This window comes from Pongo abelii, chromosome 16 (genome assembly GCF_028885655.2).
Source record: "Pongo abelii isolate AG06213 chromosome 16, NHGRI_mPonAbe1-v2.0_pri, whole genome shotgun sequence".
Taxonomy (NCBI): Eukaryota; Metazoa; Chordata; class Mammalia; order Primates; family Hominidae; genus Pongo; species Pongo abelii.
The window spans coordinates 16,601,963-16,620,846 of record NC_072001.2 but is presented as its reverse complement, the minus strand read 5'-3'; the positions used below and the strand labels follow the sequence as shown (position 1 = coordinate 16,620,846).

Here is an 18,884-nt window from a genome sequence, read left to right as displayed (position 1 = left end):
CTTCTTGCTTTTCAATGGATATAAAGCAAAGTCCTGGTAGGCACATTTTGTATACTTGCAAAGGTGCAAAACTAAACAGTTCCCTCTATTCAACATTAAAACAAAAGTCCTGTAAACCTCAGATGGTGAGTGTAATACTTCAGCACTAGCACGAAAGCCTCAAATATAAAAAGATACCAAGAATCTCACTAGCAAACACAAGTAAGCTCTTGGCCGGGTGCAGTAGTTCACGCCTCTACTCCCAGCATATTGGCAAGCCAAGGTGGGGTAAGTCAGGAGTTCAAGACCAGCCTGGGCAGCATAGTGAATTCATATCTCTACAAAGGAAATTTAAAAATTAGCTGGGCTTGGTGGCATACACCTGTAGTCCTACAGCTACTTGGGCGGCTGAGGTGGGAAAATCACTTGAGCCCAGAAGTTTGAGGCTGCAGTAGCTATGATCATGCTACTGCACTCCAGTTAGGGTGACAGAGCAAGATCTAGTTATACATTCTGTCCTGCTCCTGTTTCCACTAAAATCACTAAGTTAAAATGTGTTCATTCAGCAGGATAAAAATTAAGTGAAATTTGACTTTGGTGCTTTGCTAGCAAAAAATAAATAAATAAAGTGAAATGACAAATTACTTACTGGGAGAAGGTCTTTGTAACCTCAATGACAGATTAAAGGTTTGTATCCTTAGCCTACAAAGAAATCTTTAAAATTACTCAGAAAAAAAAATGAATGATTTCCAGCAGAAAATGGACAATGGAGAAACCGGCACCTCCCACAAGAATAAAGATGGCCAATAAGCAAATGAAAAAGATTCAAAAGCGCTAGAAATCAAAGAAAGGTAATGAAAACAATGAGATTTTCTGCTTAAAGACCAGCAAAGATGACAAATGGAAGGGGGAACCTGGAGCTCTGTCCCTGCTGGTGGGAGCATAAACCCAACCAATTTTCCTATAGGATGATTTCAACATTTCTTTTAAAAATCCTAAAACTGTTTTATACTATTTTCCTGTAGAAATTCTACTTCTATGAATTCAGTGTAAAAATCCTCACTCGAGTCCATTAAAATACATAGAGAAGGAAATTCACCTCTGGGGTGGCGATCATTCACTTACCTTACACCCAGCGATTAAAAGTGATGATGCCAGGATATATTTCTCCCATAGAAACGTGCTTAAAATATAGTAAGTGACAAAAGACCATGTACTATGATTCTACTTTTTAAAATGTTTGTAGCATAAAAAGTGTGAAAAGCAACAAACCGGAATGTTTTGAGTGGCAAAATTAAAGATTTTTCTTTATATTTTGTCATCCAAATTATTACAAAAACAATGTGATTTCCTTTATAATCATGGAGAAGTGTTATTTTCATTTATTTATATTTACATTTCTTTTCTTTTTCTTCTTTTTTCTCCTGTATGTATCCCATGTAGGCTACAGAGCTTAAATCCCTGCCTCTTGAGAGAAATCAGCCCATTTTCGGGACATGCAGTACACAAAGCTGCCCCATCTTCCCTTTATTTTTATCTTATTTATTTATTTTGAGATGGAGTCTCACTCTGTTGCCCAGGTTGGAGTGCAGTGGCGCATCTCAGATCACTGCAACCTCCATATCCCAAGTTCAAGCGATTCCCCTGCCTCAGCCCCCTGAGTACCTGGGACTATAGGCATGCACCACCATGCCCAGCTAATTTTTGTATTTTTAGTAGAGAGGGAGTTTTACCATCTTGGACAGGCTGGTCTTGAACTCCTGACCTCAAGTGATCCATCTGTCTTGGCATCTCAAAGTGCTGGGATTACAGGCATGAGCCACTGTGTCTGGCCTGTCATATTATTTCTAAACTTTTGAGTGACATTTCAATTAAGTTAAATTTAATTCTTACTGACCTGATCTCTTATCCTCTGTTTAATGATATCTTCCAGTTGAAAGGTGTTTCCTCTGTAATCACAGGTGCAAAAGGAAATACAACATGTATTCATTAGGTGGATATCCACTAAACCACGGGTTCACGCATTGTATTCCTTAGACCCTCAGCATCAGCAACATGTGGGAACTCGTTAGACATGCAAATTCCTGGGCCAGCCCCACACCTCCTGAATCAGAAAGTGGGGAAGGACAGCTATCTGTGCTTTAATAAGCCTTGAGATGCTCCCTGAAGTTTGAAAACTACAGAACTAGAATACATATGGTAGTAAGTGCTCATACTTTATCCAAGGTACTAGGGACTCTTCCCCTCTTTTCCATTCTCTTTTCTGTAGAAATAAAATGAGAGCTCCTTTGGATTTAATGGGTATAAGAAAGAAGGCAATGAGATGACCAGGGTTTCAAGTTAGAGTTCAAAATTTAATCGGTGGACAGTGACAGGATGCAAGCCTTCTAAACAGATTACTGCCAGAAAGCTGATTATAATCCATACATTAGATATCATTAGTGTATTGAAGTTAAAATTTTTGGGTGGATTAATGGCATTGTGATTATATAGGAGAATGTCCTGGTTCTTAGACGATATCTGCAAAAGTACTTAACAGTGAAATGCTCTGATACTGCCAACTTACTTTGAAATCATTCAGGGGGAAGAAGGGCACATATACAATCTTCCATACATGGAAGAGAGAAAACAAATATGACAAAACGTTAACTAGTGAATCCAGTTGAATAGCATACATATGTTCACTGCATGATTGTATCAACTTTTCTGTGTTTGCAAGTTTTTAAAATAAAAAGTTGAGGGAAAGAAACATCACCCCAAATCTTTCTATGAAATGGGACCATAGAAAAAGCAGAGAAGTGAACACTCTGCAGAAGAGCGCACCACACCCATCCGGACAGCATGGTCAAAGCGCAGCTCTCCTCCAGGAGGCTCTTCTCTGGTCTCTTCTGTGTTGTCACTTCCCCCACACGCAGCCAAGGCTTTTTTCTAACAACTCTTTTTCTAAAGATGTAATTTTTGTCATTCATCTAAGAAAGAGAAAAAAGAATTAGTATTCATTTAGAAAACAAAATTACACTTACATTTGTGAAAAAGCAAAAAATACTTTGAAAAATGGGGAAGCAAGAAACGTACTGTTCTACAATTCTGTTCTGTTCTTACCGTCTTTTTATTCTGCCAATGACTTCCTATTCCTGCTGCCTATGGTGGGGTGAGCTGCAAATGATTTCTTTTCCTCATTGGTTTAAAATGTCATGTTTATAATATACTACACTCCCCCAGAAGCATTTGGGTTTATTTCTGGGTTCTCTTCTATTCAAGTGATTTATCTGTTCACAAACCACTATCAATTCTGATTATTAGAGCATCCTAAAGTTAAGTAATTGTTGTTTTTGTTTTTGTTTTAGTTTTTGAGGTACAGTCTCTCACTCTGTCGCCCAGGCTGGAGTGCAGTGGCGTGATCTCGGCTCACTGCAAGCTCCATCTCCTGGGTTCATGCCATTCTCCTGCCTCAGCCTCCTGAGTAGCTGGGACTACAGGCACCCGCCACCACGCCTGGCTAATTTTTAGTATTTTTAGTAGAGATGGGGTTTCACCGTGTTAGCCAGGATGGTCTCGTCTCGATCTCCTGACCTTGTGATCTGCCTGCCTCAGCCTCCCAAAGGGCTGGGATTACAGGCATGAGCCATCATTCCCGCCTAAGTAATTCTTTGATTAGAATTAGTATTTGATGGAGGTTGACCCTTTTGACTCTTAAACTCAAATTCTTATTATCTCTAACTTCTAAAAGACAACAATTATGACTTCAGTGTATAAATACCAGCTTTTTCAGCTATCTTACAGAATGCTCTTATTTTCCTAATGTCAATTCAGTTTATCCATTCAGTTTTCTCTCCAAACACTAGTGTTTTCATTTTAGTATCCTTAATCTTTTTTTTTTTTTTTTTTTTTGAGACAGAGTCTCACTCTGTTGCCCAGGATGGAGTACAGCTGCACAATCTCAGCTCATTGCAACATCTGCCTCCCAGGCTCAAGCAGTCTCTCACCTCAGACTCCCAAGTAGCTGGGACCACAGGCACATGTAACACACCCAGATAATTTTGTATTTTTTTTACAGAGAAGAGGTCTCACTCTGTTGCCTAGGCTGGTCTCAAACTCCTGAGCTCAAGTGCTGGGAGCTCCTGAACTCCCAAAGTGCTGGGATTACAGGTGGGAACCACTGCTCCCAGCAGTTTTCCTAATCTCTTATCTTTATCTTTTGTAGCTGCACTGGCTTATTTGGTTATTAACTGTTAATGTTAATTAACAGCGGTAACAGTAATACTGGACATTTTGTCTTATTCCTGATCTTAAAGGGATGTTTTTAGAATTTCACCCATCATGCATGATGGCAGCTTTTGGATAGATGTATTTATAATCCACTAGGAGTAAAAAAAAATTAGAAATAAATATTGAATTTTATCAAAGGTCTTTCTAACACATATGGATGGAACCGTGTATTCTCTCCTTAACATCTTGCCAGCAGGAATCATACCAGATCTTCCAATAGTGATTCAAGAGAATAACGCTCATGTGGTTGTGTGGCATAATTTTCCCACTGTGCTACGTTTGCATCACTAGTCATGAATGAGAGAGTGTGTGTGTTTTAATGCTCTGTTTGTCAGGTACCTTTGTCAGGTTTGGGTTTTCATGCTCTAACAGTTTCAAAAGAAAAAAGTTTGAAAGTTCTACTTTATTCTTTATATGTGGAAATTGCAATAAATTACTTGTGATTTACTGAAAACTTCACTTGAAGCTCTGATATAATTTCATAGCGAAACCAAACCTTTCTTTCTTTTTTCTGGGGGAGGGTGGGAGGAGCAGGATGGGAGGACACTAACTCATTGATACTTTATGTTTCTTTTTCTCCTTTAGAATTTATCTTCCAGGGACAATCTGACAATGATGAATTTAACTTAGATTCACAGATTTTAAAAATAATTCTTTTGATATTCTTGGTATCGTTTATTTGCTTATTCTCCAGCTCTGTTGCCCAGGCTGGAGTGCCATAGTCCAGTCATAGCTCACTGCAGCCTTGAACTCCTGGACTCAAGTGATCATCCCCTATCAGCCTCTCGAGTGGCAGAGACTATAGGCTCACGCTACCACACCCAGCTAATTTTTTACATTTTTAGTGGAGATGGGGTTTCACCATGTTGTCCAGGCTGGTCTCGAACTCCTGGGCTCAAGCAATCCTCCCTCCTCAGCCTCCCAAAGTGCTGGAATTACAAGTGTGAGCTACTGTGCCTGGCACGATTCTCATTTTTATTATAATAAAATTTTAAGATTGGATAAATAATATAGCCCAATTATTGGAGCCGGACTACATCTACTAAAATTAAATGAAATTTCACTTGTCTGAAATCATGACATACTTTGGAAGATATCTTTTTCATGGTATTAATTAAAATTATGACTATTTGGAACTCATCAAAATCTGTGGAGCACCTTAAAGACGTAGGCGGCATCCTCCGGAGCAGTCAAAACAGTTACAAGAAGAGGCTCTCAGGACAGCTTTGTCAGGAGAGATATGCTATGCATATAAAGACATAAGGGAGACAGAAAAGAAACAATCATTTTACACACAGGCCCCAAGTTGAAAGCTATAGGCTGGGTAATGCGGGCACTGATTTTTGCAAATCACATGCTTTCCATATGGCAACTCTATATACTGTGTTTTTGCATTAGAGAGTAGCAGCAAGATTTTCAGTTTTCTGTTTATTTGTTTCTTTGAAGACAGGATCTTGCTCCACCACCCAGGCTGGAGAGAGTGATGTGATCACAGCTCACTGCAGCACTGAACTCCTGGGCTGAAGTGATCCTCCTGCCTCAGCTACCTGAGTAGCTGGACTACAGGCCTACACCACCGTGTCCCACTAATTTTTGTATTTTTTGTAGAGACAAGGTCTCACTATGTTGCCCAGGCTGGTCTTGAACTCCTGAGCTCAAGTGATCCTCCTGCTTCAGACTACCAAAATGCTAGGATTACAGGTGTAAGCCACCACACCTGGCCAACATATTTGTTTTCAAAGGATGGTTACTAGTTACCACAAGAAAAATAGGGAAGGCTGGGGCACAGTGGCTCACACCTGTATCCTCAGCACTTTGGGAGGCCAAGGCAGGAGGATCACCTGAGGTCAGGAGTTTGAGACCAGCCTGGCCAACACGGTGAAAGCCCGTGTCTTCTAAAAATACAAAAATTAGCCAGGCATGGTGGCATGCACCTCTAATCTCAGCTACTCAAGAGGCTGAAGGAGAATCACTTGAAACCAGGAGGCGGAGGCTGCAGTGAGCCAAGATCGTGCCATTGCACTCCAGCCTGGGTGATAGAGCAAGACTCCATCTCAAAAAAAAAAAAAAAAAAGAAAAATAGAGAAGATTTGTTAGTAGTCTGTGAGTTCCACAATCATGTCAAGCATATTAAAAATTCCTCAAATTCCTAACTACCTTTTCCTGTCTTTTTTGAAAAGAGGATTTATCTTCATCAGAATTTTTCTTTACATTTAAAACACCTGCATCTTCAGTTGCCTCATCATCCGGTGAAGCAAAGGTCACTCTTTTCAAGCTTTCTTTACATTGTTTACTGTCTTCACTTTCTTCCAGGTCATCGTCTCCATCCCTGCACTACCAAAACTCTTACAAAAAGAAATATACTGCTTTCCATTAGAAAAACAAAAAGAAACATATTTTCCCTTAATAAAGTTCTTCTTTTATATGCCTAATGCCACCAAATGCTTAGAACTTCCAAAATCTTTCAGGTATTAAGGAAGAGAAGGTATCATTTAAGTGAAATGCTATGTAAGAAACAGAACAAAAAGTGTCCAATATATAGAAAATAAATTATTCATCAATCTATAATACAAACCTCCTATCTCACAAAAATAACAGGATATTTTGGGCACAAAACCAAATCAAAGTTCCTGGTAAGAAAGGTTTGATTGCTACTGCCAGTAATATTTTTCTTCATTAAATGATCTCTAATGTCCCTTTAAATCCAGACTTTCCTCTGGCTATCTTGAGAATATCTGATAGGAGAGAATCTAACTTCTTAAAACAAACATATGTGAAAACCACAAGTACCCATACATGATTGGGCAATTTCAGCTAACAATGTAAAGGATGGTTCAAAATACATTTCAGAAATGCTTAGTTCTGCTGCTGCTTCTTCAGCAATTTCATCATCTTGTTTGAACCAGATCATCATCATGATCACGTGCTATATCTTCATCACTTTCAACTGGATCAAAAAAATCTTTCTACTTCATATTTCTGGAACTTTTATCTGACAAAAATAAAAAGTTTTTAAAACTATTAACTAGGAATAGAAAAATACATCATTAACACATGCACATATATTTGTGTGTGTATACTGTATGTCTACATTACTTTCTAACTTAATAACACTACAAACCAAAAATAGTTATTAGGTGAAATTGGCAACTAAAAACATTACCATAAAACTGTTATAAGAACAACTGGAACACAAACTGAATGGAAGTACAGATTCATTTATAACTGATAAGATAGAGCACAACATTTCTTAGCTTCAAATCTTCTAACTACAATTACATCTCTCCTAGAAAAACAGAACAAAAGCTAATTTGAGGAGGAGGAAAGTGCTCTCTCCTCTCTCAAACTTTACCTGAAGTTTTTTACTTCCAAACAGTCCCCCTTCATCTTCATCAGAATCAGTATCTTCAGAAAAATCAGTATCTGCCACCTCATCATCATCTTTTCGTTCCTCTTCTTTTTCTCTGTTTTCTAAACAGGCCTCCATTTCAGAGAGTTGGAAGAATTTCTCATCTACTATGGACTTTTCTCCTGGTTTTCCATGTCCTTTGCTTTGCACCTTGCTCTGCTGTTCCAATTTGTTGATATCAAAGTCAAGATCAGAATCCTCATCACTGAGAACTGGGCTTTTCCTCAGATGGAATTTGCTTGAGTTTTTTGTTTTGTTTTGTTTTTTCGAGACAGAGTCTTGCTCTGTCACTCAGGCTGGAGTGCAGTGGCGTGATCTCGGCTCACTGTAAGCTCTGCCTCCTGGGTTCACGCCATTCTCCTGTCTCAGCCTCCCAATTAGCTGCGACTACAGGTGCCCACCACCACGCCAGGCTAAATTTTTTTTGTATTTTTAGTAAAGATGGGGTTTCACCATGTTAGCCAGGATGGTCTCGATCTCCTGACCTCATGATCCACCCGACTCAGCCTCCCAAAGTGCTGGGATTACAGGTGTAAGCCACCGCACCTGGCCTCAGTTTCACCTTCTTTAACATGTAAGGGCATAAATAAATGTGAATGCCTAATCCAAATTCATTCCTCTCCAAAAAGCATCCAACTCTGGCCAGGCATTGTGGCTCATGCCTGTAATCCCAGTACTTTGGAAGGCCGAGGCGGGCAGATCATCTGAGGTAAGGAGTTCGAGACCAGCCTGACCAACATGGTGAAACCCCATCTCTACTAAAAATAAAAAATTAGCCAGGCGTGGTGGTGTGTCTGTAATCCCAGCTACTCAGGAGGCTGAGGAAGGAGAATCACTTGAACCCAGCAGGCAGAGGTTGCAGTGAGCCTAGATCGCACCATTGCACTGCAGCCTGGGCAACAGAGCAAAACTCCATCTCAAAAAGAAAAAGCATCCAACTCTCTGAAAGTTGGTTTTGAAGGAGGCTTCTCTCCTACTCATACCCAGACCCTGCCCCTGAGGACCCCTCATCCCTAAAAGGTGAGGCATCCAATCACCTGGGAGGAAAAACAGCTTCAATTGCTGCCCAGCCCTACAACCCAGTTCTTTTGTTAACTCTTTGTTCTGTGATCTTTGTCACCCCATCTCTTTAAAAGCTGTGTGCTGTGGGGTTCTTTTTCTTTGTTTTTATTTTTGTTTTTGTTTTTGACAGCGTCTCGCTCTGCCACCCAGGCTGGAGTGCAGTTGTGTGATCTAGCTCACCGCAACCTCTGCCTCCTGGGCTCAAGCAATCTTCCCACCTCAGCCTCCTGAGTAGCTGGGACTATACGTGCATGCCACCACACCCAGCTAATTTTTGTATTTTTTATTGTAGAGATGGGGTCTTGCATGTTACCCAGGTTGGTCTCAAACTCCCGGACTCAAGCAATCCTCCTGCCTTGGCCTCCCAAAGTACTGCGATTATAGGCGGGGATTATGGCTGGCAAAAGCTGTGATCTTTATGGATTGGGAAGAACATGAAGAAAATAGAGGCTTGCTTGGCTGGCTAGATCTTGGGAGATTTTGTTGCCATCCTAGGTCTTGGGCCTCTCTTACCTGGAGCTGCTGCAGATATTTCAGTCACAGCTCACAATCCTGATTTCAGCTCTCCCCTCCCCCATCACAAGACAACCGGGAGCTTTATCAGAAAGCCTAAGCCTGACATTGTGATCTGGACCCCGTGCCTCCCCTGGGAGCCTCCACCCTCCACTGGCCTCTGTTTGTGACATTCACCTTGATGTCTGAGTGCCAAGTTCCTCCCTTTTGGTGTCCCGCAGCAACAAATCAGATGAATACCAAAAATTACATAATTCCTAGGAGCCAACCAGGGGAAAAGTGAAGGCCAACCATCCAAGGAAAAGGGGTATAGATTATCTATCACCCCTGGTTCAAGTTAATTAAAGAAATGCAGGCTGATCATGGACTCAAATACAGCCTGATCCAGAAGTGTGGGGGAAAAAATGCCAGCTCCAGCGGCTTTGTCCTTAGACCCTGAGGTTGAAGCAAAGTTCACATCTACTGTCTCCATTCTGATGGAGGCCACCTGTGGTCGGCGGGTGCATTGGTTCGCTCTGCGCATGCATGAATACAGCCTCAAGATCTTCCCAGGCTTCCCACCCATCCTTCCTGCAGAGGTCACTATATGTTTGGATAGATTCCAGGGTGTCGTGGGGCCACGTTTGCCAATGGGCAGGGTGGGGGGCACCACCATGAAAAGGCTCTGCACTTGGGGCCCTCAGGGGTACCCCTGTCTCCATGAGCCTGCTTTGGCAGGACAGGCTGATCCTGCTGTGCTAAGCCTGGTCATCTCACTTCCACTCCTATTCTGGGCCAAGCACTTCTGGTGCCTCAGGCTCCTGCCCTGTGCCAGCCTGTGGGTGGTACAATTCTGAGGTCCACGTTGGGTTAGAGCAGTAGATCTCAGCCAGGAGACACTGTCACAACTAGGGAGAAGGTGCTGCTGGTATCTAGTGGGTCGAGACCAGAGATGCTACTAAACATGCTCCAATGCATGGGACAGCCCTCAGAACAAAGGTCTATCTAGTCCCAAACGTCAAAGAGAAGCCCTGGCTTAGGGGAAGGGGTGTCCTCCCGAGAGCACGGCTTTAGGCTTTCAGCCCCTCTAAGAATGAGGGTTCTTGCTTTTTTTCTCCATCTCTCATTGGCCCAGATGTAGGGGAGGGAAGAGTTACACCAGGGTAGGATCCAAGTACTCCTGAACCTCTAAGCCAAATGTGGTTCTCCAATTAGCACAATTTCCCCTAAAAATGCAGTCTGAAATGGAATGGGTGAGAAACATGCTTCCTTCCATCTTCTAGTACGTTGGCTCTAAAACTCATCTTAAAAATATGACAAGGCATTCATTGTAGCACTGTTCATAACTGAAAAAGATTTTTTAAAACCCTAAATGTCTACTTATAAGGGCCAGACAAATTATGATGCATTCATGCAATGAAATTATATGCAGTTGTTGAAAGACTGAGGTAGCTCTAAATATAATGATATGAAACAATCTCCAAGACATATTATTAAGAATACCAAGGCCAGGCATGGTGGCTCACACCTGTAATCCCAGCACTTTGGGAGGCCCAGGTGAGAAGATGGCTTAAGCTCAGGAGTCTGAGACCAGCCTGGGCAACATAGTGAGATCACATCTCTACAAAAATAAAAAATGTAGCCAGACATGATGGTGCACAGCTATGGTCTCTGCTACTTGGGAGGCTGAGGTGGGAGGATCGTTTGGGTCCGTGAGGTCGAGGATGCAGTGAGCTATGATTGTGCCACTGTTCTCCAGCTTGGGTGACAGAGCAAGACCCTGTCTCAAGAAAGAAAGAGGATGTGGCCGGGCACGGTGACTCACGCCTGTAATCCCAGCACTTTGGGATTAGCCAGGTGTGGTGGTGGGTGCCTGTAATCCCAGCTACTCGGGAGGCTGAGGCAAGAGAATTGCTTGAACCTGGGAGGCAAAGGTTGCAGTTAGCCGAGATCGTGCCATTGCACTCCAGCCTGGGCAACGAGTGAAACTCTATCTCAAAACAAAACAAAAACAAAAACAAAACAACAATGACAACAGCAACAAAAAAAGATTGTGTGTTTTAAAAAAAGAAAAGAAAAAGAGTATCCATAATATATTATTACAGAAAAAAAATGAAGCTGAAAAAAATAAAAATAAAGAAAGTTGCAGAACAATGTGATTTGGGGGAAAATTTGCATGAAAATGCAAATAAATTTGCAAAGAAAGAAGACTAGAAGGATACACGCAAAAGCATTCATACTGGCTACATCTGAGGAGTGGAAGTAGAGGTGGGAGTGGGAGTGCACTTTTGCTTTATGCAAGTCTATAATGCTTGATTTCTCTTTCAACAAATGTATGTATTCCTTTTGTCATAAAAAGAAATTAATCAGCCAGGCACAGTGGCTCATGCCTGTAAACTCAGCACTTTGGGAGGCCGAGGTGGGAAGATCACCTGAGCTCAGGAGTTTGAAACCCGCCTGGCCAACATGGTGAAACCCCATCTCTACTAAAAATACAAAATTAGCTGGGCATGGTGGCACGTGCCTGTAGTCCCAGCTACTCGGGAGGCTGAGGCAAGAGAATCATTTGAACCAGGGAGGTGGAGGTTGCAGTGAGCCGGGATTGTACCATTGCACTCCAGCCTGGGCAAAAAGAGCAAAACTCTCTCTCTCAAAAAAAAAAAAAAAAAAAAAAAAAAGGAAAGAAAGAAAACAACTAATAACAGCTGCAACCTTAAAGCATGAGAAACCAGAGCGGGAACCACTAGGTCAGTTAGTCTTGGAGGACAACGATATACATTAAACACAGTGTTGGAGGGCCACTGTGGTGAGAGGTGAGAATAATGAACAAATAGTGCCTGCGGCACTAAAGGCTCTGGCTGATTTAGAAGGAAATGGGATAAACTGAGTCAAACACAAAGCAGAAAAGAGGGAACTCCCTTCCATATGCAATTGATCTCAGGACATCATTGAGTCTACAGCCTGGCTGGAAGTCACCCCCATTGGGATAGACGTCAATGTGGCCCCTGGGCATGTAAATACCAGTGCTCAAGCTGAAGGAATGCATGTAGGTGTGGGGGACATCCACAAAATCTGCATCATCAGGGGAGAGCCTCTTGTGGAAGTCTGTCCCTTCAGAAAATTAGCCAGGGGTAGTGGCGGGCGCCTGTATTCCCAGCTACTCGGGAGGCTGAGGCAGGAGAATGGCGTGAACCCAGCGGGCGGAGCTTGCAGAGAGCCGAGATCTCGCCACTGCACTCCAGCCTGGGTGAAAGAGTGAGACTCCGTCTCAAAAAAAAAAAAAAAATTCCTTCAGAGATAAAAATAATTTCTTATGTTTTTACCAGATTGTTGCAGCCTAGTCAAGCTGCTGTAACAAAATACATCAGCTGGGTGACTGGGTGGCTTATAAACGACAGAAATGTATTTCTCACAGTCCTGGGAGCTGGGAAATCCAAAATCAAGGCGCAGGCATGTGCAGCATCTGGTGAGGGCCCATTTTCTCACAGATAATGCCTTCTCCCTGCGTCCTCATGAGGTGGAAGGAACAAAGGAGCTTTCCTGGGCCTGTTTTATAAGTGCACTAATTACGTAAGAGGTTCTTTCACCTCCCAAAGACCTCACCTCCTAATACCATATCTATATGAGTTTTAGTACCTAATTTACACTTAATATGAAATTTCAGGGAGCACAAAAATTCAGGCCATAGTATATATATCAATATCATTTTTTGTATCTTCTCTATTTAATATTTATAATCAGTATTGAACATCACAATGGCTCTCATTTCCATTTTCTTCTGTCTCAAATCTTCTTTATTGTGACATTTTTGATCATTTGTATTTGATTTTTTACTTCTCTTCAAATAATCCTATTTTCTTATATAAAAAGTTGGTTGCTCCATTCTCCCCTCATTAATTTTGTTTGTAACATACTAACCTTACTCAGTGCTGTAAGATAAACGCAGCTTTCTTAACTGGACCATCAAATAGGCTACCTCTTGTAAATAACTATAAAGCTGTTCATACAAGGTCTAAAACATAATTCAATTTGAAAAAATTAAAAATAGGTATTAAATATCTATCCAAAAAAGAAAAGTATAAGCTAATATTTTTATGAATTTTGAATCTAAAATTAAATGCTGGTCAATAATGAATTTTTTTATTGTGAAACAAAATATTTAATGAAGGTGTTTTACTGTGATATATATTATTTATAATTTGATAGCCCTTACTCTAGTAAAATGCACAGTGGATTAATAGTTCAGAAACCGAGGGATGTTTTCAGTTTCTGCTATTATTCAGCTATTTCACTTTGGGAGTCACCTACATCTCCAGGTCTAGTGCTTTTCCAGTGGCTTGAGTAGGAAGACAGCCTGGATTATGTCTTGGCACCCTCAAAAGCAATGAGACAATGAAGACTGTCAATGCAAATATAATATTTATCTGTTTATGGAATCCCTTTGTTATTTGCTTTTATATTTGGATATCTCACTTATACTAGAAATCAATAAAATAATGAACTGCCACTCTGAAGATTCAGAAATCAATCTTCTTTCTGACAAGTATAAAACTACTCCATGTAATCCATTTTGTGCTTCATTTTCTTTGTTTGCTTTTCAAATAATTACAAAGCTTTCTACTAAGAAATGTTCTCTTTCACATCCCCTTGAAACGGAGATGTTGAGTAAGTCTTTGAGATACCCAGGACTCTAATGGAATGGCAGCTGTTCGATATATTGTAGGGTTGGTTGAGTAATTAAATAAAACATTAATTTTTTTTTACATTTTATTTTACCTAGTACTGTTGCAGAAGTAGGGGGTGGTTATACAAAGAGACTTATGAGCCGGCCTCCTGCCTTTTAATCACTCACATTCTAATAGAAAGAACCCACAGATATTTAAGCATGCTTGAAAAATCATGGAAGACTCTGTGTAGAAGGCAATGTGTGAGTTATCAAAAAGCCAATTAGCATATAATCCATTTAAGACAGAATGGCCATTTCAGGCAGAGGCTATAATGTAAGCATTGCACAAATGACTCAGGTGAGAATAACACCAGAAGACATATAAATAGCTTTGCATGTCAGGGGCATGGGGATAAGTAGGAGATATGATGAGAGGAGATGGAGGGAACAAATAATTAATGACATTTTATATCTTGCTAAAGTTATTGAATTTTATCCTGGGGATTTTAGGTGGAGAAGTGACCCTACCAGGAGTATGTCTGAAAAACATTCTTGTATCAGCAGCATGAAGGATACATCTGACAGGAATCTGAAGCAGGATGAACATTTAATAGATGAGAGAGATGCATAGAGCAGCAAAGACAGTGCACATTAGTGAGCCTTCAAAAATGTTTATTGAGTTGAAATGAATGGAAGACGTTTGTTGAAACTTTCCTTTCTCACGTCTTATTTTTAGAAAATGTCAATAATAGCTCTTCATTGGGTTGCTTCAAAGTTACTCAGCTGAACCCCAGTGAGGGTGTGAGATAGTTGGAGTCTGGGTGAACGACCCATGTCATCACAGGTGCTTCAAAAATGTCATCAAACATTCATCTACAGATGGCCCCGTTGTTCTGCATGGTCTTTACAGGTCCTGAGTCTTATGCTGCAGTCTGATGCACAAAATAGTATTCTGCTTTTTGCAATGAAATCAATATGCACCTTAGTTATTCCCTTCATGTTTGGACAAAGGACATGTCAGCAGGGATTGCGCTGACTTTGGTTGTCATGCACACTCCTTGGTTGCTAACTCTGTTTAAAGATTTTGTTTATTTTTGCGTCTGTGTCATTTTCAGAAAGTTTTGCCAATAAAATAAATCATTTAGAAGTTTCCTCAATAATTCTCAAAGGTAGGATATACCAAAGAAGAAGCTGCTTTCTGATAATTAAAAGCTGACTGCAACATTTTAATTTTTAAAACATTTTCACATTTTTATAAATGTGTCATCATAACACTGTCATATAAATAAAAAGAAATATAATTTTTCCCATGTTGGAAATGAATGGTTTAAAGATTGACTTTGGAGGAGTGGGTAAAAAAGTGCTTGGTTCAAAAGGAAAAAAAAATCTCACCACTAAATATCACTATTTCAATATCCATAGTACATTTATTGGTGGTAATATTTTGTTAGTTTGGCTTTGGCAATAAAAAATATTATACACATAAAATATTTTATCTTTTATATCCATATGTTTCCAAGCCTCATATTCTAAAAAGCCTAAAAACAATGACAAGCCCAGTAACACTGATGACCTTGGCAAGCAGAGTGTAGCCTCTTATGTAGCATTTTACATGAAAACAAATCAGGGACCCCAAATAAATGATTAAATCTGGATACGGTGCAAAAAATGTACAGAACTGGTCTGAAGCAACTTATTATCCTAAAAATGTAACGAAGATTTCAAAAACTTCATATCAAAAACTCTCATGGTACAATTGGAAGAGGATTCTATTGTTAGGATGAGGCAATTTTAGTAGCAAAACAAGTGGAAGTTACTGAAAAATTGATTGACCTTAATTAGTGATAAAAAGTGATAATTTTTTTACTTAATAAAAATTCCTTAATCACATTTGGTGAATACTAGGTAACCAATGCATTCTGTAAACTGAGAAAGAAAGGGAAGAACTCTAGCATTCATCCTAATATTCTTATACAACTGCAACTAAATAATTGATGAAATATTTTTTAAATTAAGAATTCCAGCTGATAAAGAAAAAAAGATTAATAGAATTGTAGTATCAACATATTGCACCACGAATGAAATTGTAGACACAAAAAATTATTATCAATGGCTGCCCAAAATTACGAGAAATGCTGCAGAAGATTAGGCTAACACTTGAACCCACTGTCAATATTAGCATTTTTAAAAAATGGAAAGGAAAGTGTACACAGTATTTACATTATAGGAAATACAAATATTTCACTATAAATCCTATAAAATAATTCAATATATTTCTTTAATAATAAGAGAAGCAAGAAGTAGCAAGAGGGAGTTTGCTACCTGGGAAGGGAAGGTGTTAAATGACATGGGAAGTGAGGTGTGGTATGTCAACCAGCTGACAAAGTTCAAGACCCAAATATGTCAGAAGGCTCTAGGTAGCAACAATGGATAAAAGGCTGTTCCATGAATAGGACATAGACTGAGACTAAGCATACATTTTGTGTGTGTATGTGTGCTCTGGGTTGTGATGGAGAAGTCTGGAAGTTCAAGATTTCAGCAGCATAGTTACTGAGGGAATAGATGAGCTATGGAGGCTGCCTACCTGAGATGTGTTAGGCCACATACATCCAAAAGCATAGAGATCTCAATCAAAATTAAAGCAATTTGTCTAAATTGGGGAGAAAAATAAGATTAGGTAATTGCCTCATAACTGTATATTTCAAGAGCAAAGTTTTGGAATCAGTTATATAGAATCAGTTTATATATATATATATATTTTTTATATATATATTTTATATATATATATATATATATACACACACAAACACACACATACATATACATATAGTGGAGATATGTGTCTATAGAAGTATCTATCTATCTACCTATATTCAAGTTTGAAGATCTATATGTCCAAGTTCTAACATTATATAGCAGTATGTTCTTGGATTATTTACTTCATTTCACTGAGGATATTTCTCAGCTGTTTAAGGAGAACAAACTGTATATATCACAGTAGAGTTGTGATGGTTAAATAAGATATTATATAAAAATGAATATTAAAATATATGTCATATTTTAGATACTCAATATTTTCAATAGAGAATAGAAAGCTACTTATTTGCTTGTGCCGGGGAAAAATAAGAGGAAGAAAAATAGGGAAAACATACACTCTGAGAAATGATAGGGAAGACTTGAAAGGAATAACTTCAGTGTTACAGGAATGAAATTGGAGGCTCTTGGTTTATGGTTGTCACTCCTTGGTTTATGGCAATAAAGGAACAATGTTGGAAACCAGAAATCCACATTGGATAACATAGATTTGGGGTCCGGGCAAGATACAACAACATGTGTATTGGTACAGAGTTTTCCAAATATATTGAGGGCAACTGGGACGATGATTGTGCCCAGTGTTTCCCAATCTTCTTTTATTATCACTCCTCTCCCTACCAGGATCCCTTTTAGATGCTTTTATAAAATCACCACCATTCTCTCATGAAATTAAATTTTAACAATGAAGATCTTATCCTATAGTGTTAAACTGCGGAGACCCAAAGTGTTGTAATTTTTTTTGTTGTTGTTGAGACAGAGTCTCAATCTGTCACCCAGGCTGGAGTGCAGTGGCATCATCTCCGCTCACTGCAAGCTCCACCTCCCAGGTTCATGCCATTCTCCTGCCTCAGCCCCGAGTAGCTGGGACTACAGGTGCCCGCCACCACGACCGGCTAATTTTTTGTATTTTTAGTAGAGATGGGTTTTCACCGTGTTAGCCAGGATGGTCTCCATCTCCTGACCTCGTGACTCACCCGCCTTGGCCTCCCAAAGCGCTAGGATTACAGGCGTGAGCCACCGCGCCCGGCCCAAACTATTGTAATTCTAAAGAATATTTTCCCCCTCAAGAGCCAATCGTAACCGCATTGTGGACAATAATATCCTTTTGAGAATGCATGACTCAGTCTAGCAAGATTTTAACCACGTAGGGTTCTCGAGAAGGAATGAAAACTGAGGAGATTAGAGAAGTAAGAAGTATCCAGATGTTAGGAAAACTGATGAGTTAATATATATGAAGGGTTTGGGGTCTCCGTGGGTAAAGACTCAGTGTTAGAAGTGGAGGCATTTTCAGGAAATAGAGAGTAACTTAGTTTAAAAACAAAGGAAGGCAGAAGCTCAAGATAGGGGGAAAAGTGTGAGAAGGCACCTTTACTATACTATGGAAGATATGAATATAAGAGGGTAACATAAATTAATTTCTAGGAAGGGAAGGATGCTTTTGAATTGTTCATATTAATCTTACATTCTAGCTGTATAAATTCACATAGGATATATATTTAGGTAATGATAATGCTGATGTGTTCATTTTCAAGATTTTCAAGGACTGCGTGGAATAGGATGCTGATATGGGCTGCCACATCGTAAACAAGCTGGATTATTCCTCCTTGCCAGTTTAAAACAACCCACTGGGTTTTCAGGGAACACAGTCAAATCTTAGGAAACAAAAAAATACATTTCTCTCCATGTGTACATTCATGAATATTTACTGTTTTATTCCACTGTCTTGATTCAGGTCATATAAATATAATTTAATTTTTAGCTTTTACCCGAAAATCATGAGAATTATTTGCATGTCAATCATTTTATAATCATAAAATATTTCAGAAATAGACTTAGCAAACAATCATAAACGACATTTATTTTTCTCATTGTAGCAGCAGTTACTTCCTGATCCTTTATTTTATATATTTTATAATGGCGTTATGATAGATTTTGATTTCTAGGCACATTTCCAGACTTTGTCAGTTCCTGATATTAATGAACAACTCATTGCACATGCTTTAGTATATTCTGAAATGACAATCTACTGAAGATAACGACTTAGATTGCATGTCTTTCCTTTTCACTAGACAATTTTAGACTTTGGAATTTCTGAAAATGCAGCAGAAGTACTTAGATCCACAGGACAAAACCATACCTGGGCCTAGTTTGTACCCACTGCTAGAGGCCAAGGCTGTACAAATAAGCAATGTT

At 39.6% G+C, this 18,884-nt stretch overlaps 1 pseudogene; it reads right to left on the bottom strand.

Moving 5' to 3' along the window:
* Positions 1 to 1,861: 1,861 nt before the first annotated feature.
* Positions 1,862 to 18,884, bottom strand: part of LOC134760235 (U3 small nucleolar ribonucleoprotein protein MPP10-like) — a 43,032-nt pseudogene continuing 26,009 nt past the window's right edge.